At 41.4% G+C, this 26,996-nt stretch overlaps 1 protein-coding gene across 4 annotated transcripts in view; it reads left to right on the top strand.

The window, feature by feature from the left end:
• RBMS2 (RNA binding motif single stranded interacting protein 2) overlaps positions 1-26,996 on the top strand; it is a 68,688-nt gene that overhangs the window by 9,185 nt on the left and 32,507 nt on the right. The window lies entirely within an intron of this gene.

Below are 26,996 nucleotides of genomic sequence, written 5' to 3'. Positions count from 1 at the left end.
TATCAACTTCTAATTAGCACCTGAATCTGCAAGGTACGAATTAGTTCATTCTGAATATGGATATGCAAAAATCAAATTTCTTAAGTGTTGCTAGAAATGAACTTGTCTACCTAACTTCTATATCTGCAACATTGCTTTTGCATTAAGTGCAAAATATTGGGGAAATGGAGCAACACCCACCCAATGTCAGATAGATGAACCTCTGGGTGCATATTTAACTCTATGTGCTTGTTTAGCCTCTAGCATCATCATCATTTAATGACACTTTTGGTCCCCACATAGACTTCACAGGCTTCTTTAGAAAAGAAAAATAGATGGGCGGCTGTTTAAAACTTTACCCATTGGCCCAGAGGAAGAAACTCAAAGATCAGCCCCAGGGGTAAAGAACAGTGTGTGTGTGTGTGTGTGTGTGTGTGTGTGTGTGTGTGTGTGCAGTGCTCCAATAATTAACAGCCTTCTAGTAATTCAGAGTTGGGTTGACCAGACATGCTCACTTGTAGCAACCATTTCGTATCTAGGCAGCCTTTCCCTCAGCTGCCATGGTTTCATTTTCCAGAAGAGCTCATTAATTCCAAAGAAATGGGGGCCTGTACCTGGATCCTATCAGATCTTTCTTGCTTTTTTGTCTATTAACCCCATTAGTGGGAGAAATAGATCCCACCAGCCTGCTGGAAGCAAGTTTATAACAGTAATCCAAGCCAAGGCTGGTTGATTTTGTTGTAATGAATATTTCGTAGTATGTTTCATTTAGCATAATAATTTCCTTCCTTCCTTCCTTCCTTCCTTCCTTCCTTCCTTCCTTCCTTCCTTCCTTCCTTCCTTCCTTCTTTCCTTCTTCAAAAAATGAAGCCATCAAAACATTCTCTAAAACTATCCAAAGTAAAACAAATCAAAGATTAAAGGTTTTCCAATAAAATAGAAATCAGCAATAACACCAACCATCACCTATTACTCAAGGATGACATCACAAAACAGTTTTTGTAACTCTTCTAATTTTGGGGGGCCAGATCTCTTGATGGAGATTGTTCCAAAGGGTGGGACAGCAATTGCCGGTTTTCCAGCCCAAACATTCAGAGAGGGAGAATCTGAAGCATGTCTTGTCTGTGCAGTTTGATCTTCAGGGAAGCAAAGATTATAAATAAAAAAATCCTTGATACAGGTATTGTATGTAGGTTATCATCATCTGGGCTGTGATCATTTCTCAGAAGAAGGAGAAAGGATAATCCCAAAGGGGAGGGAGATTTTTTTTAAAGTGAATCCCTTGTGTGGTAAGTAGGAATGACCTTGGGAGGGAGAGTAAAGATGGGTAGGATGTAAAAGAATTCAGCCCCAGGAGATGATGGTGTGAGAAATGTTTGAGAAGGGACCTTTCTTAGTTTTCTGGAGAGTAAAAGGAAATGAGGAAAGAAATACTTTCAGTCTTGGAAGATTATTTTAATGTAAATTTTACAGTGAAGATAGAGTAGTACTTCTGATTATGCTTCTTGTCTGGACTATCTCAAGAGGCTAACATAGCAGTGTAACAATGAAGGATTGGTGGGAACATTAGGAATTTGTTGTCACAGCTCATAGGCTGACCCACCAACTCTGAGCAGTGTGCAACTCCTCAGTACATAACAATTACATAGTATTCCTATGAAGCAAGGAGTCATGAATACATTGACAATTATAATGAGCCCAATCCACTGAACTGAGAGGTAATCACAACAACCCAACCCCTGAAAGTTGATGAAACACCCAGGTTTTTGCCAATTATCTGAAAGCCAGGAGGGAAGGGCTGATGGTACAGCTGAAGGAATGCTAGGTGGGGTGGGGCAGGATGCTGTCACAAAGTGTCTGCTGTTGGAAAGTGGGATGAGGTGTGGACTCCTTTGTTGGATCCAGTTTACTGGATATTATCTTTATTGGATCTAAATGAATCTGCATTATTAGACCAGAACTTCTTCCAATCCTCAGTTGCAAGTTGTCTTCTTTTGAATCCAAATGACTTAAGATCTTGACATAGTGCCTCTATTTGCTTTTTTGCCCTTCTCCTTCCCAGTTCTTTCTCTTCTGGATCATCTCTTTTACGACTGTAAATTTGAAGACCTGTCGAAACTTATTGTAAATCAAGTGTAGCAATTTCATTAAAATGCTTTAAATAAATAAATATTTGTAGAATAAAGTTTATGAACCTGGGAAGATTTTCTTACTAGATTATACTCAAGAAAAGGGCTTAGTATTTGTTGGTATGCATTTGCCCATAAAATGATGTGTCCAAACATGAAGTGTTATGAAACATATTAAACAGAGGCAATGTGTGTCCAGAAAGAGTCAGTGTTAGAGAGATCTTGATAAGAGAGATTAATTTTTAAAAATCATAACTTTTCTCATAGATTTCTCTGGGAATCCTTAAAAAAAAAGACATGTTTGATACTTGTAATAGTCTGCTTCTCATTAAATGTAATTCTAAAGTAGGGATGGGTGATTTCATTTTTTGTCTTTTTAAAGAAAGCTATATAAAATGCTACAGAAAATATTATATTGCACAAAGAACTGCATGAAATCCTTTTTGCCCATACTTGATCATTTATTATATATAGACCTGAGAAGAGTTCAGAAGAGGGATGCTGGGCAGTTAGGGTCAAATCTTTTATCTATGGTGCTGAAAGATATTGCAGCCAATAAAAATAGGAGAACTGAAGATGGCAGGTATCCTCCCAATCTAATGCCCTCTCATTGGAATCCCCAAAGGTGCTTTTCCACCTTTTGGAAAAGCACTTTTGGGATAACCATGACTCGGATGATTGAGAATCTCTAGATATTTCTCACTGGAATGAGTATGCAGTCATGGTAGCTAGAAATTTCTTCCTAGTCCTAGGAAGCACCTAGGATTAAGAAAATGTTTTTTCTCTTTTTCAAAAAGTCCAGGTAGGTTGAGAGACTCCCAAGAAGAAGCTATCTAGGGTATGAGTTGGGGATGGGGAAGAGGGATGCTGCTTCAGAAGAACCTTTATTTTGCCACCTCTCCTCCAACTGAACTCATTCTGTTGGCTGAGAAAGAGGCACAAGTTCTTTTTTCCCCATCTCAGGAAAGTCTCTGTATTTTCTGCTAGCACCAAAAGACAATCTTGCTGCTCTGGGGAATGTCAAGAGGAGCTGAGCAGTCTTCTCCCCTTCTGCATTAAGGGAATTAGAATTCCTTCTGGCTGGGAGTTCTGTGGCTGTTTTAGGTCTCAGAGAGCAAGAAGAAAACCGTGATAAAAGTTACAGATCATCCTCATTTGCAAAATGACCTATCCATTTAAGGATTGTGGAACCAGAATATAAAAATATTTCCATTTCTAAATGTTTTGAGCTCCAGGCACTTTGAGTTCAAAACAGTTGTGTTTACTGACACCATTCTAGTATTCTTACTACTCCAGAAGTATTCCAAGCTTGAAATAGCTCTGTATGTGTGAGAGCAGCTTGAAAGAGACTAATTTGCGCTTGAAATGTTCGAATTTGAAACAATTTGCACGACACAGTGAGGAACCTTTCTTTCTGATTTCTCAATTCTTCCTTTGCCCTTAGGAGCAGATCTGGGGTATGCAGAGCCCTGGTGTGGGAGGGAAAATTCACTCCATTCCCTCAATAAAGGCATGCTCTACTATTGGGTTACCAGATTAGAATTTCTGAGAGTAGTTTACTATAGTTAAGACAGGTTGAAAAACTTTTCAAGGATTGAGTATTTTCAGGGGTTGAGCAGCAAATTATGGGCAAAGATCAAAACCAGGGTTTTTATATTTTCATCTAAAATCTAATTAGATGTTGGTGTTCTTGCCTGACATTTTGTGAGATTCTTAGTTTGAACTCCAGCATTTTATTATTATTATTATTAGATTTTTCGCCATTATAATTTTTTGAAATTTAATTCTGATGCGTCTGTGATTTGCTATCTACTGGGGATATGTAAAACTCATCAATTGAGAAACATAATGTTCCAGAGAAGTCTAGAACATTCCATTCCCTCTCTGGACTATGCTAAGGCTCTTGCCAGGACCAGTCCAGAGGTTTCCGGAAGTCCTCCTGAGAACAGCCAGATCCTGGTTCTCTGGAATGATCCTTTTCCAAATAATGAGTTTTTGCATAATCCAACTTTCTGCAAATGTCTTAGATACTTTGGCATCTGCAGGTGTGGTTTTTCCACCCTCGGAGAAATCCCTGCTGTATTTGTATCCACATTTTTGTATGGGTGAATATAAAATATATTCATGGATTATAGATACCGTAACCCTGGTCACACAATACACGTGCCTTTTAATGGTTCAGGTCTTACTTTGTTGTAAGGATTCTGTCACACTATTATGTTTCTTTGTCTACCCTAAGAACAAAGAACTTTTGTGTGATGGGGCATGTGCCCTCAAGGAACTGAATGTCTGCGCTGCTGCACACTTCAAAGCACCTTCATGGTTATTTGCCCATTTAGGAAATAAACGTCTTGGTCTGTACAGAACTTGTTTTAGACAAAAGCAGCTCTTGCTAATCAGCAGCTGAGTCCTGTCCCAATGCAGAAAGCAGTGAGAGGCGCAGTGTTAGGTTTGGGATTACACATAAGATCAGAAAGCATATTCAGGTGATGATGTGCAGGAATGACAGGGATTTTCTAGGTGACTACAAAAAGGAAATAAGGGGGAAGAGATTCAACAGCTAGCTTTAATGGGGCAAGAAGGCAATGGAAAAGGGAAAGTTGTCAGAGGTTTATCAACTCAGGAATCACTCAGAGAAAATTGATTTGGCAGGAAGTTTGGGAAAGGGGAAATGTTTATTAATTTTTGAAGATTAAGCTCTCCTGTTAACACCGTCATGATTAAAAATTAAATATAGTCTAGCAACCTAAAATTGAATGCATTGAAGGGAACCAAATGAAACCAAGCAGTATTAAAAGTATAATTGTAATTTTAAATGCTTAAGAATAATTTTCTTATTTTTAAAATGTCTGTGCAAATACAGTCTTGGCCACAGAAATACCATGCAATTAAAAAAAAAAATGGAACAAGGGAACAAAGGTAGCTTAAGATTCCAAAATGCAAGACCATGGATATGAAATGTAGGTAGTCCTTAACGTATGACTATAATTGAGCCCATAATTTATGTTGCTGAGACATTTGTTAAGTGAATGTTGACCCTATTTCTTGCCACAGTTGTTAAGTGAATCACAGCAGTTATTAAGTTAGTAACACATGGCCTAGGCCCGGGATACTTGTCGGACCCCCTGCAACCAGCAACAATCTCCAATCGCCCGGTGCGTTCCCACAGATAGGGCCTCCTCAGGGTGCCGTCGGCCAGACAATGTTGGCTGGCGACCCCCAGGGGGAGAGCTTTCTTTGTGGGTGTACCCACCCTTTGGAACCAACTTCCTTTGGAGCTCCGGATGGCCCCTGACCTTCTCTCGTTCCGCCGTGATTTGAAGACCTGGTTGTTTCGTAGCTTGGACTGATGGGGGGCGGGGTTTCTTAATAGTTTTAAATTGATTTTAAACTGTTTTAATTTGGACCTTTAATTTCATATTGTTTTAATGTGCAATTGTGCATTTTATTGTTGTGAGCCGCCCTGAGTCCATTGGAGATAGGGTGGCATATAAATCGCATTAAACTTAAAACTTAAATTTAAACACAGCTGTTAAGTGAATCCGGCTTCCCCATTGATTTTGCTGGTCAGAAGGTCACAAAAGGTGATCACATGATTCAGAGACACTGCAACCGTCATAAATATGAGTTGGTTGCCAAGCAACTGAATTTTTGATCATGTGACCTTGGGAATGCCTAAACAGTTGTAAATGTAAAAAAGTTCATAATCAACTTTTTTCAGTGCCATTGAATGGTCACTAAACAAACTGTGGTAAATTGAGTAATATCTGCAATTAAGCCGTAGATCTGTTAAACAGATGTTCAGATATAAAGGTTGCTGAATAGGAAAGCAGCACTCATTAGATTCAGAATAAGAGCGCCCGATTCTGATCCAGAGCTCCAGAAATGACATTACTTAAATTTAGATTGCTGTGTACATGGCATAATCTGAACTGAATCCTGAAATTTGTGTTTTGGAAAAAGATCTCTTGCAATTTGGCAACGAACGGACTCTTATAAGCATGTAAAAGTTAGTAGAGAACCAGTTTGGTATAATGATTAATGTAGTAGGCTAGAAATCAGGAGTCCATGATCCCTAGTCCTACCTCAGCTGGCTGATCTTGGGAAGTTTCCCATTATCCTGTCAGAGCTGAAGAAGCTTCTTGGATGAGAAGTGAAACGTCTTCAAAAAAAAAACAAAAAAGTCCAGTTGCCTCCTGAAAAAAGCACCTTTGGAATGGAACAATTATTCTCTATCAGCTTTAGGAAGGAAACAATGACAAATCACTTTTGAAATATTCCTAAGAAAACTGCAGGGATTTGTCTAGGTCTAGGCAGTCACCAGACCAAGACTGACTTGAAGGCATATGCACGCGTGCACGTACACACACACACACACACACACACTATCTGTGCAGCTTTTTAAAGTTTTTTTTAATGTCCATAAAATATGTAATTATATTCCCAATGGAAGCACCCATGCCAAATTTCAGAGAGATATGTTGAAATTTTTTTTTGGTCAAAAAGGAATAGGTATTTTCAAGTTACTCTGTAGCTATGGTAGGGCTGATTTGTGGGATATGGTGCAATTATTAAGGATTAATTCAGTGGTTTTTTTCATGAAATAAATCAACTGCTAGATCAATTAGTTTATGCAATTCAGGAAAAAAAAAACATTGTGCCACTTACTACTCAAGATGAGAGAGCTTTGAGTGAGATACCATGAGGCGAATGGTAAAATCTTACCATCTACAAATTCTCCAACTCCAAGAGCGATTGGGGTGATCGGTGGGATCTGATGGGAAGGATCCATATGACGGAAAAGCAGATCTCTCAGTTATTGAATCCAAGACTTATTTTCCCACTTTTTCCCCTCAAAGCAACTTATGTACCTGCCACAAAAGGCTTCAAAGTAACCCAGAGGTGGATCAAAGCTGGAATGTCTCAGAATTATGATGGATTCCCATTCTTGGATCCAGACAAACCTGATCACATTTTATGCTAGTAGTGGTGGGGAGACTTTAAGCATATAGAGACTTCTTTTCTAACCAGAAGAAAGGCAGATTCAGACGCACATGATCTGGTTGGCAATGAGCTGTTGAAAACTGAGGAGAAAGAGCAGAGTGTCTCTGATTGCTCCACTGTTTTAGGATTGTTTAGTCCCCAGCTTGGATCAGTGAGTGAGCATTCTTGGTTGCTGTCTTACTCAGCCTGCCGCGAAAGCTTTTAGGTTGGCTTTTGCATTAAAACATTGCCTTCAGGCCTGGGACATGAAGAAGAAGCCACAAGCCAAGAATGTCATGGTATCAGCCATTCCACACCACACCCTGAAAGCATCACCACACAGGCATCTTGTGAGAACCTGTGATGTCATTGGCTGTTTCCTCTGCTGACCAGATTCTCTTCTCCTTCTCCAAAGCAATTGAAGTCTGTTGTGTGGGTTCATGGGTCATTGTCCGTCTGATGCATGAATCATCACCCAGTCATCTTGGGGAGTGATTTAACAAAGCAACTTTCATCCTGGTGTGGGAGGTCTGATTCATGATGCTTTTTTAAGTTGGCATAAACTTATATTGACTGAAAAAAATAAGGAAACCCCATGGGAATCACTGGCATATGAGTTTTAGAGAGTACCTAGGACTATTCAGCCATTCAGACTGTTCAGTTTCACTGGTGATCCTGGACTAATCACACACTCGGCCTGACCCATTTGAATTGTTATAAAGGTAGGAGAGCTTGCATTCCTTGGGGAAGAAATGTAATCTTTCTTGTGAGCTGTACTTGTTTTTTAAAAATGTAGTTATGGAAGCTAGAAATGTGCTTCCCCGTAACTAATAAAGTTGCTGCTATCAAGCATATAGAACTTTACAATTGCACAGGAAGTGATTTTAGGTCATCATTATATGCAAATATGTATATCTACATATTACTCACTTATTAGAAAACCCCAAGAGAGATGCAGCTATAAACTTTCTGCATCTGTGAACAGAGTTCAGCACATGATTAAAATATAACTTGTTCAGATGGATGCATGTCTGCATTACAGAACAGATCATGCTTGCAAATGGTTCAACATTCATTGTTTAAGGATCATCTTTCCTTCACTGAGAAATCCCCAAAATATTACTGTTTTTGAGGGTGTGTGGAATTTATTAGCATTTTATCTCATTCATAATATATTAAAAAAAACAACCCAAACACAAATACTTTCATTTCAGTTGGGTTATGTTTTCCCATCTGAACAATGCACTTTTAGATTCATCTTGCTTACATTTTAATACTGATAAACCAGCTTATAAAATCCAAATTAACAGTGGTTTTTCTAATATCAGTTTGTCTGAACGAAATGACAGATGGCCAAAGCAAGGATCTTTCAAATTTGGGTCACATTGCATGATTTAAATAAAAGGACTGAAGAACAATTTAATTTGCAAGTTATCCATTTTTTCCTTATGTTGAGAATTTTAAGGGAATCATAGGAAATATGCTGTCATTTATGCAACATTACTACAGCTGTCTTCATGCTTGCCTTTGCAATAATTATCTGACGAGTGTTCATTTCAGTGAAAACAAATTAAGAATACTTCCAGTTCACTCAGTTTCTACTCCCCGGTCTCTTGTTTGAAATGGACCAGCAATTGCCTTTGCTCTTGTCAACTTTAAAATGCAGAAAACATGGAAAAATCTTTTTTATATATATAAATGCAGAAAACATGGAAAAATCATGAGCTAGCCAAAGTTCCCTCCAGCTAGCTAACCTAAGAGTGTAAAAGCATTCATTCAGTAGAGTGTCACGCATCCCCTTGGCTACCACTGGTCCTGGATTTAAAAAGGAAACATTCAGGTTGCCATTAGTTGCCCACTCCTTCACTTTAAACCCTCTCTGTCAACCTTAAAAGTAAAGTGAAGGAGTTTTGCAATGGAGGAAGGTAAACAGAAGGCTCATGGCTGGAAAGAAGGACAGGAAGACTTCTGGTTAGGGCCTCTCCAAATTTTCAGAATTTTGCAAAGAAAATGCTACCTCTAGAATTTTCCAACAAATAGAATGGAATTTTCAAACAAATTACCGACAAGCCATAAAAGACCGTAACCAGGCTGTCAGAAGCAGCAGACAGTTGCCGAGATTTGGAATTGGCTCCATAATGGCATAATTTTCTTGGATAAAGATTCCTCTAAGACCCAGAGGTGGTCTCGCCAAAAGCTACATGATAAGTCTGTGGGAAAAATGGAGCTTGTCCACAGATCTGTTACATAGGACTTAATTCCTATATTCGCTGGTTAGAGAAACAAAGCTTTCTCAGAAATGCTCTCTGAATTATGTATTTCCTGTTGCTTTTGGAGCTGGCCTTTAAGAAAGTTTTACAAATGTCTTTGTTCCAAAGGGCCTTTCACAAGAAAGGCACTCCATTCTCAACAATCTCAGCTTTAATTTCCTCAGTGAGTGCGCATTTTTATATATGCGTGCATGTATCCATCACTTTGGGGAAGCTGTAACTCTGAAAAGCATGTCATAAATGTTCTGGTGAAATGAATAGTAAAGTCCTTGTGAATATTGGCTTGTGACTGTCACTCCTGTCATAGACTTTCTCTGGTTTAAATATCACTGCTTCATGTTCTGCCTTTTCCCTCAGCCAAAAGTGCCACTGAACTTAATGCATTTCTCCATCGTAACATGATGAAGTGGTACATTTCTTCATTACTTCTCCCTGGCAGAAAATTCTTAAAGGATGAGTTTCCAGCTAAATTATCAACTGGCACAGAAGAAGACCAAGCAATCTTCTGCCCTGTTCTTTCGTATTTATTTTAATTGAAGGACTGGGCATGTATATTTTAAATTTAGGAAAGAACAAGAGATGATTGCTGCTGATATTGCTATAATTTCTCTCTTTTTGTTTGCTTGTTTTTCCTTCAAGTGTTTTGTAAATTAAGATGATTGCAGTTGTAACCATTGCCAAGAGGACAAAAGCATGTAGCTTGGTTAGGGTATCTTAATAGGAGCCAGAAAGAGAGGTTAGAAAATTAATATTTTTCTTTAAACCTTTCCAGAATGTGTACTGTTCTGTGATAAAAATATATTTATGGAGATTCTCAGTCATCCAGGTCATGGTTGTCCCAAAGGTGCTTTTTTCAAGAGGCAATTGGACTTTCTGGTTTTTCTTTGAAGACGTGTTGCTTCTCATCCTAGAAGCATCCTAGAAATACTGTTTCTGCTATCAGAAAAATTGCAGCAAAGATCATACCTTTTTCCATACCTATTTGTTAATGAAGGTTCCTGGTGAAATATCACTTAAGGCTGCACCACCTGGGAGCATGTCCTGTTCGGCTACAGCAGGGTTATCAAACTGGATTTCTTTGAGGGCCGGATCAGCATTGTAGTTCTCTGTAGGCCAGCTGGGGGGGAGGTGGCGAATGGGATGGATGCCTCCTCCAGCATCCTGCAGCTAAAATGGGACACGGGGGTGGGGTGGGGTGGGGGAGTGGCTGCGTGTGTCCCATTTTTGGCCTGGACGACCTCCTGCAGCACTTTGCTGGCCAAAATGGGGTGCGGGGGAGCACACACAGCCCTCCCATGCCCTTTTTTGGCTGCCAGAGGCACCGCAGACTGGTCCTTTGCTATTTCCAGACTGGCCCCATGGGCCAGATTTAAGCACCTGCGGGCCGGATCTGATCCGCGGGCCTTGAGTTTGACACCCCTGAGCTACAGGGACTTCTTTCTGCAGAGAACCTATGGGATTGCGTAGTAAAATTATATTTCTGTTTCTTGTCATGTATGTATGAAGTTGGCTGATAAAAATGAAGGTGCTTGTAGGAATTGGCTCAGTCAGATTTTTTTGAGGAGATAAAATGTCATGCTTAAGTAGGCTGTCCCTAAACTGAGAGGTCTGCAGAGACACAAAATAGGTTTTTCTCAGCGTCCTGAGATTTGTTCAAAAGGGCTGTCACTGGAGAAAAACTCTTATCTAATGCAAGTTTGGCTATCTCTTCCTTCGTGGACGTCAACGTAGCCTTAAAAGTTTGGAAAGGAGTACCTAAAGTTCTGGGGAGGGGCTGCCAGGTGGAGAAGAGAAAGGAAGACTAGGAGAAATGATCCCAAGAAGTAGCGGCTTCTTTTAAAACTCTCAGTTGATCCATAGTGATCGCTCTGTAAGGTAATCTTGTGTGGTCCCAAAAGTGCTTTTTCAAAAGGCAGCTGGACTTTGTTTTTTCCTTGAAGACTTTTTGCTTCTCATCCAAGAAGCTTCTTCAGCTCTCTTCAAACAACCATGACCTGGATGACTGAGAATCTCCATGGATATTCTTGTGTGGGTTTTCTTTTGACTCAGCAGTGATTAAATCCCTGAAGAATGAATCACCAGTTCAACCAAAGAAGCCTTCTCAAAGCCACAGGTTAGAGGGAAAGAGAAACATTATAATAGCTTACTTCTAATAGTAGTATGCTTGTGCTGTCCAGTTAAGGACAACAGTATTTCAAGAATGGTTCTTTACAGAACTATATGCATTAAATTAGATAGTCTCAATTTGGCGCTATCGGGAAATGCTGAATAGCAATTCCCAGAATAACTTTTAACACTTCTGGAGGCCAGGACTTGTTGGGAAAAGCTGTGCTGCACAACAGAACTGTAAACTAGTCATACATCGTAGAGATGAGGTAGAGTTTGGGAATTAATGAATGATGCTGGCTGGAGTTCTGTTCCTTCATATTTCTTATTTTAGAGATTAGTGCCATATTTGATTACTATAGAGAAAACTAGCCAGCTGCTAGTTGGCTAGCAGAGATATCTAGATCTGTCTGTCTCTGTCTGTCTGCCTGCCTGCCTGCCTGCCTGCCTGCCTGCCTGCCTGCCTGCCTGCCTGCCTATCCTATCTATCTATCTATCTATCTATCTATCTATCTATCTATCTATCTATCTATCTATCTATCTATCATCTATCTATCTCTAGACAGACAGACAGACATATAGAGATAGATAGATAGATAGATAGATAGATAGATAGATAGATAGATAGATAGATAGATAGATAGCTTTAAAATAGTGACAGCCTGGACTGAATGGAGTGTCGGTCTGAGTCAGTCTCATGTAACTCCTTGTATCTCTGCTCTTGATTCCACTAAACATTTTTTTTTCTCTGCTAAATCCATGCTTTCAAAGGTGCTTGCTCCAAGCCGCTCTTTCTCATCATTTTGCAGATTTTTTATAATCATACACATTGTTCCAGAATTTGGCAGCTTTGCATATTCTTGCCATGTTGGCAAAAAAAAAAAAAAAAAAAACCAACCGCTTTGTGGCTGTTGAGCATGAAGTACATCAGAAGGCCACAGCTGCTCCCAGCTGCTGCAAGGAGAATAACATCAAACAAAACGGGCACTAGGACCGAAGAGCTGCCTGGCACTCCGGCCCTCAGAGGATCTGGCAGTCTTTGTGGCTAAGACTGAACTGAAAACCAACAGCAGCAGCAGCAGCAGGTTATGAATCATTTCCTCCTGTTGCCAACACCCCCTGCCGCAGGGGCTGCCCTCTTTTTACCTTCAGCCCCAGCATGTTTCCTGAAAGAGCACATCCTCTTTTCTTCCCCTCAGCCCCATCCACAAGTCCTCCAGGTCCCTCTCAATGAAGAGGTCTTTGCAAGCAGGAAGAGGTGAGTTGCACCAATGTCCATAAGAGTTTTTGAGGGTTTTGCCAGGATACGTCTATGCGAACGTCTGGCGTTTCAGATAAACCTTTGCATCTTCTTTCGGTGAACCGCTCTCACTGAAAAAAAAACAAAAAACAAACAAACAAACAAACAAAAAACACTGTTGTCATCACCCTGGAGGTCAGGATTTGGTCACTGGCACAATGTCACAATCCCCCTTCCCCCCTCCAGCCATTTGTACTAGCTTAAGTATTTTCATTGGTTCAGCTCTTCAGTATAATAACCTAAACCAAACTCCCCCTGAAGCATAAGAACAGAAGAGTAGGGTAACCAATTAAAAGCATGTTGCTGACTCTGTGCATGGCGTAAACTTTCTGGAAAGAGCTTATTATTCTTTGCTGCTGCTGCTGCTGCCGCTGCCGCTGCTACTACTACAGCTGCAGAAATGACCGCCTTTCTTGCAACAGACTTGTCCTCCAGCGAAAAACAGATGTTCCGCCCTTACCCAGAACTGACTTGCAGGCCCTTTCCTTTAACTGCATGAGGACTGGGTGGAATATGACTCTCGTGAGCAGCCGGTGTGATTGTTCCCGTGACTTCATTGGTGATGAAAAGCAAAATTCCCTGCCATGCCTGTTTCCATTCACACACCTGTGATGTGTTGTAGATGTTTATAGTAATTCTAAAACGCAGGAGAATTCACGTAGCCCTGAGTAGAATTGAAATGCTCTGTCTGGTCGACCATTTCCTCACTCTGCCCAGCAACAGAGACTCCTTGTGTTTCTGTCTTGCTAACCTTTGCGTTTTGTACGTCTGCTTTCCTGCAACAGAGTTTGCATTTTGCAGAATTATTTGTTTCTGCACAATGGAATTCTTTACCATATATGTCAAACCAAATATTTTTCACAAATGATTAGGGGGGGGGAGGGAATACATTCATATACAAAGCACTAGTCACTGTATGAGGTGAAACATCCTTGATTAAAGCTCATGGCATCCTGTGATCAACATAACAGTGAGTGCTGAAGTCTATGCAGTAAAAGCACCCCTGTCCATGGCTGCTTGAAGCTCACCAGCCGACCTCTAAAACAACTCTTAGTCCATCTTCGTGTTTTTTAAATCTAATCATGCCACATAGGCAGGACAGGCACTTAGACTTATATACCGCTTCATAGTGCTTTACAGCCCTCTCTAAGTGGTTTACAGAGTCAGCATATTGCCCCCAACTATCTAGGTCCTCATTTTACCGACTTTGGAAGGGTGAGTCAGCCTTGAGCCGGTGAGAATTGAACTCCTGGCGGTCGGCAGAATTAGCCTGCAATATTGCATTCTAACCACTGTACCACCATGGTTCTTGGTATGGTTTTGGTATTGTGTATGATACAGTAATTAGTAATTCAGTTCAGTTGTAGGTATATCACAACATTCACACACAGGATTTCTTTTGTTGCGTTTTGATATTATCTTTGTTGCTTTCTCACTTGCAGCCTTACTCTACTAGGAATGGTTCAGTTTATTCCCCTCGTTTAGAATACTCATCATGTCACTGGAAAGAGTACTGATTGTAATCCTGTAGATTTCTGGACATCTACATCAGGACTAGGATCCTGCAATTAGAATGGGAAGAGGAAGTTCACCAAGAGAGAACGACCATCTTCTAAACTGGCCATCATAGCATTGTTCACTCTCAGGTCTATCTATGGTTGCTAGAAGCAGGATTTCTGCATGGCTCAGTAGGGTAGGTAACAAAAATTAAGGAGGGGATACGTGGGTGTAGCTGGGGCTAGCTGTGTTACTGTACGTTGCATTGTGTGGTTTTAGTAGTCGTGATCATACAATGTGCAACCCACTAGTAGTGATGGCTCTGCTCATATAACATCTACCTAATTTGCCTGTAATTTATTCAACTTGGCTTTCTAGATTTTCTAGATAGTCTGGTGTGCTAATGACATAGGGTTGGTTTGCCCATGCTAGGCTAAATTGTTGCTGGCTAACTGTAGATCAGTGTTTCTACCACAGGGAGCCTTTCCTCAGTTTCTAGATTGGAGGATGGCAATCCTATAACCTTCTAGAAGACTTATTTGTATATAGGATGGTGATTTCTGCCAGAAGAACCTCTGCCTTTTTACAGCTACCGACAGTTGCTTTTTAAAAAAAACCATAACACTGGAACTGGGAAACTAGCCTATTTTTCAAAGGTATCTCGCCATGTATTGTAGCGGATTACAAAGGAAAATATGTGACAAGCTGTCTTAAAGGTTGTGAATTCGGAGCATTGTCATCCATCGTAAACAAGTGTCAACGTTCCTGTCTGGCTGACTTTTTATTAAAAAATACTGAGAATCCTCTAGCGCCTTAAAGACTAATTAATTCATTACTGTATTCATATTCTTCACATCACTTCATCAAATGGACAGTTTATTCTGTAATAATTGCATTACTCTTTAATACGCGTTGGCTAACTCCCACAGAAAATCGTGGAGCTGTATCAGTAGCTGGGATACAAGGGTGTGAAATTGGGCCAGGCACGTGACCACTATAAGAAAATAACCAACAAGTTATGGGCAACTCCATCTACAGGTAGTCCTCGGTTTATAACAGTTCGTTTAGTGACCATTCGAAGTTACAACAGCACTGAAAAAGTGACTTTTGGACATTTTTCACACTTGTGACTGTTGCAGCCATCCCCTGGTCACGTGATCAAAATTCAGATGCTTGACAGCTGACTCATATCTATGACAGTTGCAGTATCTCAAGTTCATGTGATCCCTTTTTCCAACCTTCTGACAAGCAAAGTCAATAGGGAAGCCAGATTCATTTAACAACTTTGTTACTAACTTAACAACTGGAATGATTCACTTGACAACCATGTCAAGAACGGTCCTAAAATGGGGCAAAATTCACTTAACAAATTTCTCACTTAGCAGCATACATTTTGGCCTCAATTGTGGTCATAACTCCAGAACTACCTGTACAACCCAGCTTAACTCCTTATTCCCTTTAAGCAGTTTTGCCACACCAGTGTTTTTGCTATTGATTATGCTGTCAAACTTAAGTCCTGGGGGCCAGATCCGGCCTGCGGGTGTTTAGATCTGGCCCGTAGGGTTGCCATGGAAACAGGGCAGTGCCTCTGCCAGTAAAAACGAAGCTCGGAAGGGCTGCAGGTGGCCCTCGCGAGCTCCGTTTTTGCTGATAGAGTGCTCGGGCCGCCACAGGCACCCCTGACATGAGTGATGTCGAGCTGGCCACGCCCACCCTGGCCCCCCAAGGTCAAACACAACCCTGATGCAACCCTCAATGAAATCGAGTTTGACACCCCTGCTCTATCCTCTCATGAGGCTTATCAGTCTTCCTTCCAGCAGGCTGCTACAAAATGTGAAAAACTTGGTTAAAAATAAAAAGCAGTCTGACTGGCCAGTATATGGGATGGTAGCAAAGTCACTCCACAGAAGAACTAGGAAGGACGAGGTGAAGATACCAGCATTGCCTTGACTCTTGAGTCTGGCAGAAGGAAGAAACACAAAGAGGCAGAAGAAAACAATTCCCACCAATAGGGAAACCACCTGCTTTGCAGCTCCAGAAACTGCACAGCGAAACTGTTTGCGGCATTTCTTTTGGGACAGTAGCTGAGCTGAAAGTTAATCAGCTCCGCTTGCAGTCACCCACACAAGGTCCATAGCATTGTGGAGGCATAAAAGCATGGTGCCAATCTCAGATTGATGCAGCTCTTGCAAAGGGAAGGAGCCTATCGCAGCTGATAGCGGTTTGCAAAAACAGTGGATTAATTCAGCGCCTCTCAGGCTCTAATTTCTTGGCAGCTGGGCAGCACCTGAGGTTTAAAGAATCTCAGTCTGGGAGCTTTCTAGAGCAGGATTAAACATGTGGAGGAGAGGAGAATCTGCCATAATAATGAAAAACTCCATATTGTTTGTGTAAATTTTAGGATGATAATCCGTACCTATTGCTGAGTTAAATTACTATCCAACCATTCTTGAATTGGCAGAAGTCTACTCAAGCCTCTGGTTTGCTGTTCGCACTCTCTGCCTTGCATCAATTGCTTTTTTTTTGGTTTGTTGTTGATTGGTGTTGCCTTGATAATGCATGTGCAATTTGTGTGTGAACTATTAAGTGATTCGTTAAATCTTCTAGATTAACTGCCATTCCCTTTGCAAATGTCACCCATCAGTGAGAAACATCTTCCAATCATGATGCAGAGGTGGGGCCTGGAGAAGTGGTGAGTTTTAGCAGGTGACTTGGCTTGACTTTCCTGTGCACAGCAAAAAAAAAAAAAAAAGCAGCACAGAGTTTTTCTCATCTACTCTGCAAGCCCATTGGGCCGGTGTTTGGGTGGCAGGATTTGAAAGTGGCTCAACCTGTGTTTTCCTACTTTCTCTCGGGAGAGTGCAGGTGAGTGCTCTTTCTGTGCTTCTGCAAGCCTTCTGAATGGTTGAAGAAATTCGGGGAGACATGGAGCTTTGAAAAAAAAAAGTCACAAATCCATGAAACGGAGGTTTTTCAAAAACCTGGCATCTTTGCAAGCCCACTGAATTCGAAAGAACTGCAGTCTTCAACTTTGGTGGAGAGTGACTCTTTTCAAAGCCTCTCCCCTCTGCACACGCACTGAACTCAATGGCAGTCTTCTGTATTTTGGAAATAAACCCCCTGAGACCGGAGGGAGGATTGTGTGCCTGCACTGGTTGAGGTGACTAACAGGCGCTTCATTGATTCCACACTTCAGAAGGCATCTGACTCCCATTGCCAGCCGCGTGGATAGTGATGGGGCTCAGACCTGGCAGGCCTTGAAAAAGCCATTGCTTGCTGTTGGTTGAAAGGGAAAACTCTTGTCTTTAACACTGGTGTAGTTAGAGATTACATATGGCAGCCTCATGCACGGGCTGTGTACAAGTTGAAGGTAACATAAGGCAACATCATAGCAGAGTAAAATGTGGCCAGGGGGAGTGTTCAGACAATGGTAAGATGCAAATGGGGAAAGGCTCTTTTTCTGATATTTGCGCTTTAGAAACCTGTGTTCAGAGGTAGTATTCAGCCGGTTCGGACCGGTTCACCCGAACCGGTAACGGAATGGATCGGTTCACCAGAACTGGTTCTATGCCATCCTATTTAGGCACGTTTTTGAGGCTGGGTGTATGCACGGAAAGCGCACGCGTAAGCAAAGCGCATGCACGGAAGGCCGGGTGCATGTGCGGAAGGCAGGTGTGTGCACGAACCGGGTGCACGTGCGCACGAAGTGAGCGCACGTGGGCACGGTGAACCGGTAGTAACATAATGTGAAATCTACCGTTGCCTGTGTTCCTTGCTACATAGTAAGATAAGCACCAGGGTTTATAGAAACCTAGAATGAAAGAACTGGAAGAGATGTTGGAGGGACATAAAGTAATTTTATCTTCCATCTCTCTAAATGCAGGAATCTCCTACTACGCCATCCCTGGCGGATGGCCACTCAATCTGTTTATATACCTGATGCAAAGGAGAGGCCACCACTTCCAAAGGCAGTCAAGCAGCTTAAGATGCCTCTTCTGATATCTAACCAATGTCTACTTCCTTGTGACTGACACCTACTGTTTCTTGCCCTGCCTCCTGGAGTAACTTGCTTGCAGCAGTCTTAAGCCCAAATGTTTTATCTGTTTATAATACATCTAACCTGCTGCAATCAAATGAGACTAGATGGCCTAAAGGCTACACAAACCAGTCTTGAAATGTAATGTGCACAATAAAACCAATTTTAACAATAATAACTGTATCAGCTCCCATGTAGAAAGAAGGACAAAATAATAACAACAGAGAACGAAGAAGCAAGATGGCATTAGGAATGGACTTGAGGAAAGGCCTGCCAAAACGATCCATTTTTTAAAAGTTTCTGGAAGTCTGAAAAGGCAGGGACCAGCCTCATCTCCATTGGGAGGATGTTCCAGAGCATTAGCACAGCCAGAGAAAAGCTGTCTAGCCCCCACCCCACAAATATTTTAGAAATGGAGATGTGCAAGAAATCTCTCCCAGCTGTTCTAACTAATCAACCCAATACTCGTTGGATCAGAGAGTCCTGAAGGTAATATTTAGTGGTTAATACAAAAGGCAAAGATTTAAGGTAGAAAGAAGAAGGAAAAACAGATTAATTTTTTGGTTTCTTTCTTTTTACTCCCTCAGTGGGCAAAACTTTGAATAGGGTTTCAAGATGACTACAGCATGCTGACTGGAGTCTTCAGCAGAAACATTTTTTAAGGCCACTATGGGTCCTCACTTGTACAAACAAACAGAACCAATTCCTTGGCTCATTTACCTTGTTCCGTTTGCCAGCTACTCAGGCAGCAAAATTCAGTTCAGCAATGTATTTTAACGATATTGGACCTACTGAAGGGCTGCATTTGGCAAAGACTGCTTTCAGGAGGCTGTTTGACCTGAGCAGGTAACAACTTTATGGCATCTCCAAGTCACTGGGCTCTCCTGAGCTTTGATGTGTGGATTAACAAACATCCTTTTGTCTGTCTGTGTAGTATAAAAAAAGGAAACTTGTCAGCACCCCTCACACATGCATATATCTTTGCCTGCATGTGTTTTAGTATCTAGTAGTTTGGGGAGAGGAGGAAAATCTTGAAAGGCTGGTATAGAGATGGGATGGTGAAGGAGGTTGTAAAAATGTAAACAGAACTCTTGGGATTCTGTATGTTCACCATGGTTCCAAAATTACAGCCAGATGAATCGTGTGGCTGACCTTGCTTTCAAAGGCCTTGCCTTTCTCATTGGCTGTGTTTGTGGTGGCTTGTTAGTAAACTAGGAGAGTGAAAATCTGCTCTGTGATACACATACACAACCAGGCTATTGGAGGTGAGTTTCCAATGTACAACTCCACCAGTGGTGAAATCTGAACTGGTTTGCCATCGGTTCGCTGGCTGCACATGTGTGGTGCGTGCCAAACGCACGCTGAGTGCGCATGTACATTGCACACCAAACGCACGCTTCACGCGCATGCACAGTGCACACCAAACACATGCTGTGCGCACATGCACAGCACACATCAAACGCATGGTGCATGCAAGCACATGCACGGTACACACCAAATGCGCGTTTCGTGCGCAAAAAGACTTCGGAAGGTAAGTAGAACAGCGATGGGGAGGTAATGGCTGCGCCACACAATTTAGATTCACTATAAAGCAGGGTTTCCTGCTTTCTAGTGATTTTAAATCGCGCGGCAGAGCTAATAGTTGGAAATACTGGTTTTCTTACTACCAGTTGGGCTGAACCTGTAATTTTTATCACTACCAGTTCACCTGAACCAGTGCGAACCGGTAGCATTTCACCTCTTAACTCCACTCTTTTCCCATAACAGTTGAACAGCAATGGGGGTGAGCAATGTGCAAGAATTTCCTTCACAATGAAATAGATCATCCACTTTGGCCAAAGAACCCTGGCTGAGCTACTCTGCCTACTAGTAATGGTGGCCTGTGATGGATTTTAAAGTAACAGTGATGTTTCCTTGTTAGAGAAATTGACAGAGAAGGGAGCCGCATACATCACATTAGCGATGGCATAATGGCTGCATGACTCAAAGTGCCAGCAGCAGATATATATTCTGCCAGCTGATTAAAAAGGGAATCTGAAAGGGTCCTGCCTGGTACATTTTTTTTGTACTTTTGAAACTTGAGGAAGGGGAGTGCATGATAGATGGCGTGTGCCCATCATGTTTTGTCTTCAGAATACAATCTGCAGAGCTGATTGCTGAACATTGTGCCTGTTGGCTCCTTGCCTTGTGCAGAAAACAAACTGCCAGCCTTTGGCATCATTATGATTTCCAGGAATACCTGTGAGCCCCGTAAGGTTTCTTGGAAAGTAAAAACAACAGAGAGCTAAAACCCAGTGCTTTGAACAGTGCTTTGAAATCTCCCCATCCCTCCAAGCATAAAGCTAATCTGGAGCAGTAGAAAGAATCCTGCAGGAGTAGACAAAGGTAGCAGTTTGGCAAATCAGTGCTTTGCAATTGTTTATAATTGCCCTAGCAGCAGTTTTATGAAAAGGTAGAATATCCCCACACGGCTTCCAAATTCCAGATGTGCTCAGCTGCCTGAAAGGTTGTGGACTCCTGGCATAAATGTAAGTCCATTATATTAATTTGAGTTCACATCCCTAATATAGCTTCCCATGTTTTATTTCTAAATAATACCAGCTGACCCACTGCAAAATTTAGCTTAACCTTGCAAAGGACAAGCTCATGCTAAGAGCAGTGACTTCAGCTTGCAGGGTTGCTCTTGTGCTTGTCTTGTCTTTTGTTGCTGTCAGCAAAATTGCATGGAGAGGAAAGCTCCTAGGATTAAACTCAGCAGAAGATCTGGAGATACACCTGAAAATGATGCTAACAAAATTCAAAAGAGAAAGTAAGACGCCTTTCGATGTTTATCTTTCACGATTTTGATAGCTCAAGAAAACCTGCTGCCCTCTAAATGTTTTTGGATACTAGCTTCAGTAGCAGCAGCTACTACAGCTGATGGTGAGGAATTTGAAGAACTATAGTCTTAAGTGCTATATAGTTCCTGTTTGCAGGTTTGTGGACCAGCACCCTTTTCTGATTCAAGTAAAAACATTTAGAAGAGCCATCTATTCCATCATACCTAAATCGGAATATTTCTTCAAGCAAGAATATGAGTCTGTTATTCTAGCAGAATAAGAATCGTTCCCCCTTGGGATGCTAAAGCTCGGAGGTCCAGCAGACAAAAGCTGGAACAAGACCAACCCCAGTGCCCTAGATCAGGAAGGGTCACATGTTTTTTAAAATGGTACCCTGTTTCCCCAAAAATAAGACATCTCCTGATAATAAGCCCAATTGGGCTTTTGAGCACATGCACGAAAATAAGCCTCCCCGCGAAAATAAGCCCTCCCCAAAAATATTTAAACACAGAGCTGGAAATCAGGTAAGACGGCAAGAGGAGCCTCATCTTGCTCCAGGCACCCCAAAATAATAAGACCTCCCCGAAAATAAGGCCAAGCGCTTATGCAGGACCGCCTGCTACCACCAATAGCCTCCCACCAGCCGGTATGCTCCCATAGAGAGGGGCTCCTCCGGGTGCCGTCGGCCAAACAATGTCGACTGGCGGCCCCCAGGGGGAGAGCCTTCTCTGTGGGGGCACCTACTATCTGGAACGAGCTCCCCCCAGAGATACGGAGCATCCCGGATCTGCGCACCTTCCGCCGCGCTTTAAAGACCTTATTATTTCACCAGGCGGGCCTGGCCTAATTTTCTCCCTCTTTCATAAAAGATTTTTAATTTTAAATATCTTTTAGTATTTTATACATTCAATTTTAAAATTGGTTTTAAATAGTTCGGGGTTTTAAATTTGTCGGAGCCAAAATTATTTAATTTGATTTTATTCTACTTTTAAATTTTGTATTGATGTGTTTTATTGTTTGGCTGTGCACCGCCCTGAGTCCTTTGGGACTAGGGCGGTATAGAAATCGAATAAAATAAATAAATAAATAAATATTTCGGGGTTCAAAAAAATATAAGGCAGGGTCTTATTTTCGGGGAAACACAGTATATGTATTTTGTTTTATGAAGTTGTTAAACATTGTGGGAGAATACACTTATATTGAATGTGCAGGGTATAATTTACAAAAATAGAAAAGATGTGTCCACATCTATTTTTTTCAGAGGTTTTGGATTCTTGAGACTGGTCTTGAATTTAAAATGAGATAACAAGAAGTAATAATACAATCTATCTTCCTTCTGGAACATGAGGTTTCTTGAGTCCTGAAAGACGTGAAACCAGTCAGCTGGAAAAAAACTTGTGCAAGTGGCCAGAATTCTGGTGTTTTGCTAATTTGGTTGTGTGAATGTGTCCTTTTAGCACTTCTATAGTTGGAATGGTGGAGTTTAACCTGTTTCGGAGTGGTGTTGCTTTTTTAAAAACTCCTATCCATTTCTCTAAGGAAAATAGTCCCTTTCCTCAAAGCCACTATTAGGAAAATAAATACACAACTTCTTTTCATTACATCCATCCATATGAAGCTAAAAGATGGCTCCCACCAGACATTTGGATGACTGTCTCTCGCTGGGGGAGACAATAGAGAATCAGCAAAGCAGGTTGGAACAGGCATCTTGCCAACAAATGAAGGGGATGGGCCAAGACAGCTGAGCTAGCATTTCATTTGTCTATGCATCTGTCAGTTCCATTGGGAAGATGTGTATGCAGTGTGGTTAAAGCACCTGTTAAAGAGTTCTCCTCTTAGACGATTGTTCTATTTTCGGCCTGCAAGAGAAGTGGTCTTGTAGATCTCCATCAGGTGGAAAATTCCACTGCGCGGGGGGCCATCCCTAGGAAAGCCCTATAATTTTTCTTCTTTGTGGCATTAGAGTTCATATTTATTTAGATACTGGAGCAAATAATGCTGTTAGAGCTGCCACTCTTCAAAGTATATGTGTTAATGTAAGCCATCATTTGTCCATTTGGAGCAATGCTTCCTTTTCATCCTACTGGGTTAATTCATCCGTGCACCCATTGGAAAACAGACTAAACTTTACGGGAAGAGAAACTCTGTACTCCCTAATTTGCCAAAGGAGAACATTCCGTTGGGTATGTTTACAATTTTTGGGGGGGAAAAAAAAACCCCTTTTCTTTGCCGTAACATATGGGTATCTCATACTCTTTCCTTTCAAGTCTTTAAGGTACGGATCTTGAATGTAAAGTGCTCTTAACAATCTTGAGAACTAGGTAGAGAATAGTCCAAGAATTTGAACAACAGATGGCTTGTCCTAGGAATGCATCCAGCTAGTTGGTGTCCATTTCAAGTTGACTCTCCTAGATCTGTCTTTTGCTTCCCCTTAGCAACCACTGATCGGTCCATCTGTCCACCCTTCCTGAAAAGGGGGCACCTATGTTAGCTTAGGACACTAAAACCATGACATGCAGTGGGCTTCTCTTGGTTTTGCAAGGCTATTGCCCCTGATAAATGCTCTGATTTATTTATTTATATATATATATATATATATATCATCCTTCTCCCCCTAGGGACTCATGGCGGTGAACAGCCGAAATTAAAATACATATAATATAAAAGTTAAGATAGCTAAAATAAATTAAATCAATCGGCCCCCAATTTAAAACCCCAAAGCTATACAATTAAAACTAACCCATAAAAAACCTAATTAGGCTAGGCCGGCTTGTTGAAATAAAAACGTCTTCAGGGCCTTACGGAAAGTGCGGAGATCTGGGATCAGTCGTATTCCGGGAGGAAGCTCATTCCAGAGGGCGGGTGCCCCCACAGAAAAGGCTCTCCCTCTGGGGGCCGCGAGCCGACATTGCTTGACTGACAGCACCCTGAGGAGGCCCTCTCTGTGAGAGCGTATTGGCCGGTGGGAGGTTATCAGTAGCAGAAGGCGGTCTCGTAAATACCCTGGCCCTAAGCCATGGAGCGCTTTAAAGGTGAGAACCAACACCTTGAAGCGCACCCGGAAGACCACCGGGAGCCAGTGCAGCTCGCGCAGGAGAGGTGTTATATGGGAGCGCCATGTTGCTCCTGTAATCACCCGTGCGGCCGCATTCTGGACCAGTTGGAGCCTCTGGGTGCTCCTCAAGGGGAGCCCCATGTAGAGAGCGTTACAGTATTTACCAGGATGGAGATAATAATGAAGTTGTTACAAATGCTTTAGAGCTCAAGCTGCTTCATCAAAGCTGGCCATCTAAGGACTGCTCAGGTGAGACGGATCTATATGGCTGAGAAGGGGAATTCACGCTCCTTTGAGGAATGCTAAGCTGTCAGGCCAGTGGCTGATGAAATAGTTAAGCATAGATCTTGAGCTGAGCCTGTCGAGTATGTGAGATAGTTGTGTTGTTTTATAAAACGGCTGACCTTGTGGATGTTCATTTATACTTCCTCATCCTGTCCTTGGAAAATATGGATTGGCACAAGGGAGATCCTGTCCAAAACTATGAGCCCGGACATAGGAATTCCAAGAGGAAATATTGGTTATATCTTTCTTTTGACAGGGCTTAGCCTGAAGATTTCATAAAGCTCCAGTTGGCCTCCTGTCAGCAAGCTGCAAGGCTTCCATAGAAAAAAAAAACCCCAACCATTTGTTCCATTTTAAATCAGTCACTAAGCTTTTCCCACTGAGGCCTTTGGGATGTGCGGTGGTTACCTTTCTGAATTACCAGCCAATCTTCTGTGAAGTGCTGTTACAGCGTATCTACAAGTAACCTAGATAGAATTTTTTTTAGTGTCACTGACTGTATAAATAGGAAAATGTTTTCTTATGTATTTGAAGGTCTTTTCTTCAATGGGGGAAAGGCATGAATAATCTCCTTCCCTTAAAAGAACATGGATTTATGTGGGACTGTTCTGAATTTTGGAGTAAAGCAAACTTTTCTGGGACTACAGGCTGAATCTTCTGGGCTGGGTACCTAAATCTTAGATACACACAAACACATCCTATATATGTAACGCAGGGGTGGGCAAATGTGGCCCTTTTACAACCTGTAGACTTCAACTCCCAGAATTCCTGAGATAGCCAGGAATTCTGGGAGTTGAAGTCCACAGGTTGTAAAAGGGCCACATTTGCCTACCCCTGATGTAACACACATAATTTTGTATATAGTCTGGGTTTAATGCCTATTCTGCACTGGAATTTTATACATTTTATATGTTTCTATTTACTAATTACAGGTAGTCCTCAACTTATGACTACAATTGAGCCCAAACTTTCTGTTGTTAAGTGAGTCATTTGTTCAGTGAGTTTTACCCCCTTTTACGACCTTTCTTGCCATTGTTGTTAAGTGAATTACCGCCGTTTTTAAGTTAGTAACCCAGTTTTTTAAGTGAATCTGGCTTCCCCGTTGCTTGTCAGAAGGTCGCAAAAAGGGATACAGCAACAGTCATAAATATGAACCAGTTGTCAAGCATCTGAATTTTGATTACATGATCATGGGGATGCAGCAAAGGTCGTAACACTGAAAAATGGTCATAAGTCACATTTTCAGTGCCGTTGTAACTTTGAACGGTCACTAAATGAACTGTTGAAGTCGAGGACTACCCATACATTTTTTTGTTTATTTTCCTCTCTTTTTAAACATTGTAAGAAATGTGAATGTTTCATTTACTGAAAGAACCTCAGCTGGATTTGAATAATAATGCATTCACAGCCTTCTCTATCGGCCCACGGTCTAGCAATCAGTATAATAGACACCCATGTCACCATCTTTCTGGGGCTTTTCTCGCCCGCTGAATTGAAATGTTCTCTGGCCATTGTTGAGTCAGCAAAAAACTATGCTTGTGTGAAATATGCATCCTATTGGCAATCCCTATCCTGTCTCTATTGTCTCTGTTTCAAGTCTCTGCAGTCCCCTGCCTTCCTTCAGCCTAACAGGTTTTATACACCTTGAGGCAGTTCTTGGACAGGGCCAGATCAAGAGGGGGAAAATATTTCAAAACCTGTTCAGCTAAGGGATCTTCATGCCTGCCTCGCTTAAGGGGTGGGGATGAGAGGAATGTGACATCATGCAGACATAGCAGGAAAAAGATGCCTACGATCTCCCATTGGGGAGTTGCAGAAATTTGCTGAATTGCAACCCTCCCCATCACTTGCTAGATTGGACTGCTGGGAGATTTAGTTCCCGTTGACTTTCTACAGCAGTAAAAACTGGTTGAAGAACTAGAGATGGTGGCATGCTGGGCAAAGAAAGGGTATCATCCAAAAGATTGATTTGAAAGAATAGAGAAATTGGCTAGCTTTTTAAATAGAAAAAAATGTCGCTGGCTAGAGCTTCTCTCTTTCTGTATGACTGATTAATCTTCTTCTTCATCAGCACTGAGAGGCAGGGTGGATAAAAATCAATGATTTTTTTAAAAAAAATCAAAAAAATCAGATTTTTTAAAATTTAAATCGGATTTTTTTGATTTAATTCGGATTTTTTTGATTTTTATTGAATTTATTTTAATAAAAAACTTTTGGGGTAAAAATCTATTGTAAGATAGTTTTCTATTTAAGATACATAAATAATTTAGTTTATTCAGCATGAAATGGAGCTTAGTTATGTAGCATGAGGCTGTATATTCTGCAACACTGGGACTATCGGTGAGTCAACAGTGGGTCAAAGGAGTAGCAGAGATGGCAGTTGCTCTTTAAAAATTATGATTTAAATCGAGTTGATTTAAATCAAGCCTTTTTACTAGTGATTTAAATCATGATTTAAATTGTGATTTAAATCAACTCGATTTAAATCAAATCCATCCTGCTGAGAGGGTATTTTAAATGTCCCTTCCCCTGGAAGT

Source organism: Pituophis catenifer, unplaced genomic scaffold (assembly GCF_029215685.1).
Source record: "Pituophis catenifer annectens isolate HBS135680 unplaced genomic scaffold, rPitCat1.0.hap2 SCAF_2, whole genome shotgun sequence".
NCBI classification, from domain to species: domain Eukaryota; kingdom Metazoa; phylum Chordata; class Lepidosauria; order Squamata; family Colubridae; genus Pituophis; species Pituophis catenifer.
Note: the sequence above shows the minus strand (reverse complement) of the source record. Positions and strands in the feature narration are given on the sequence as shown.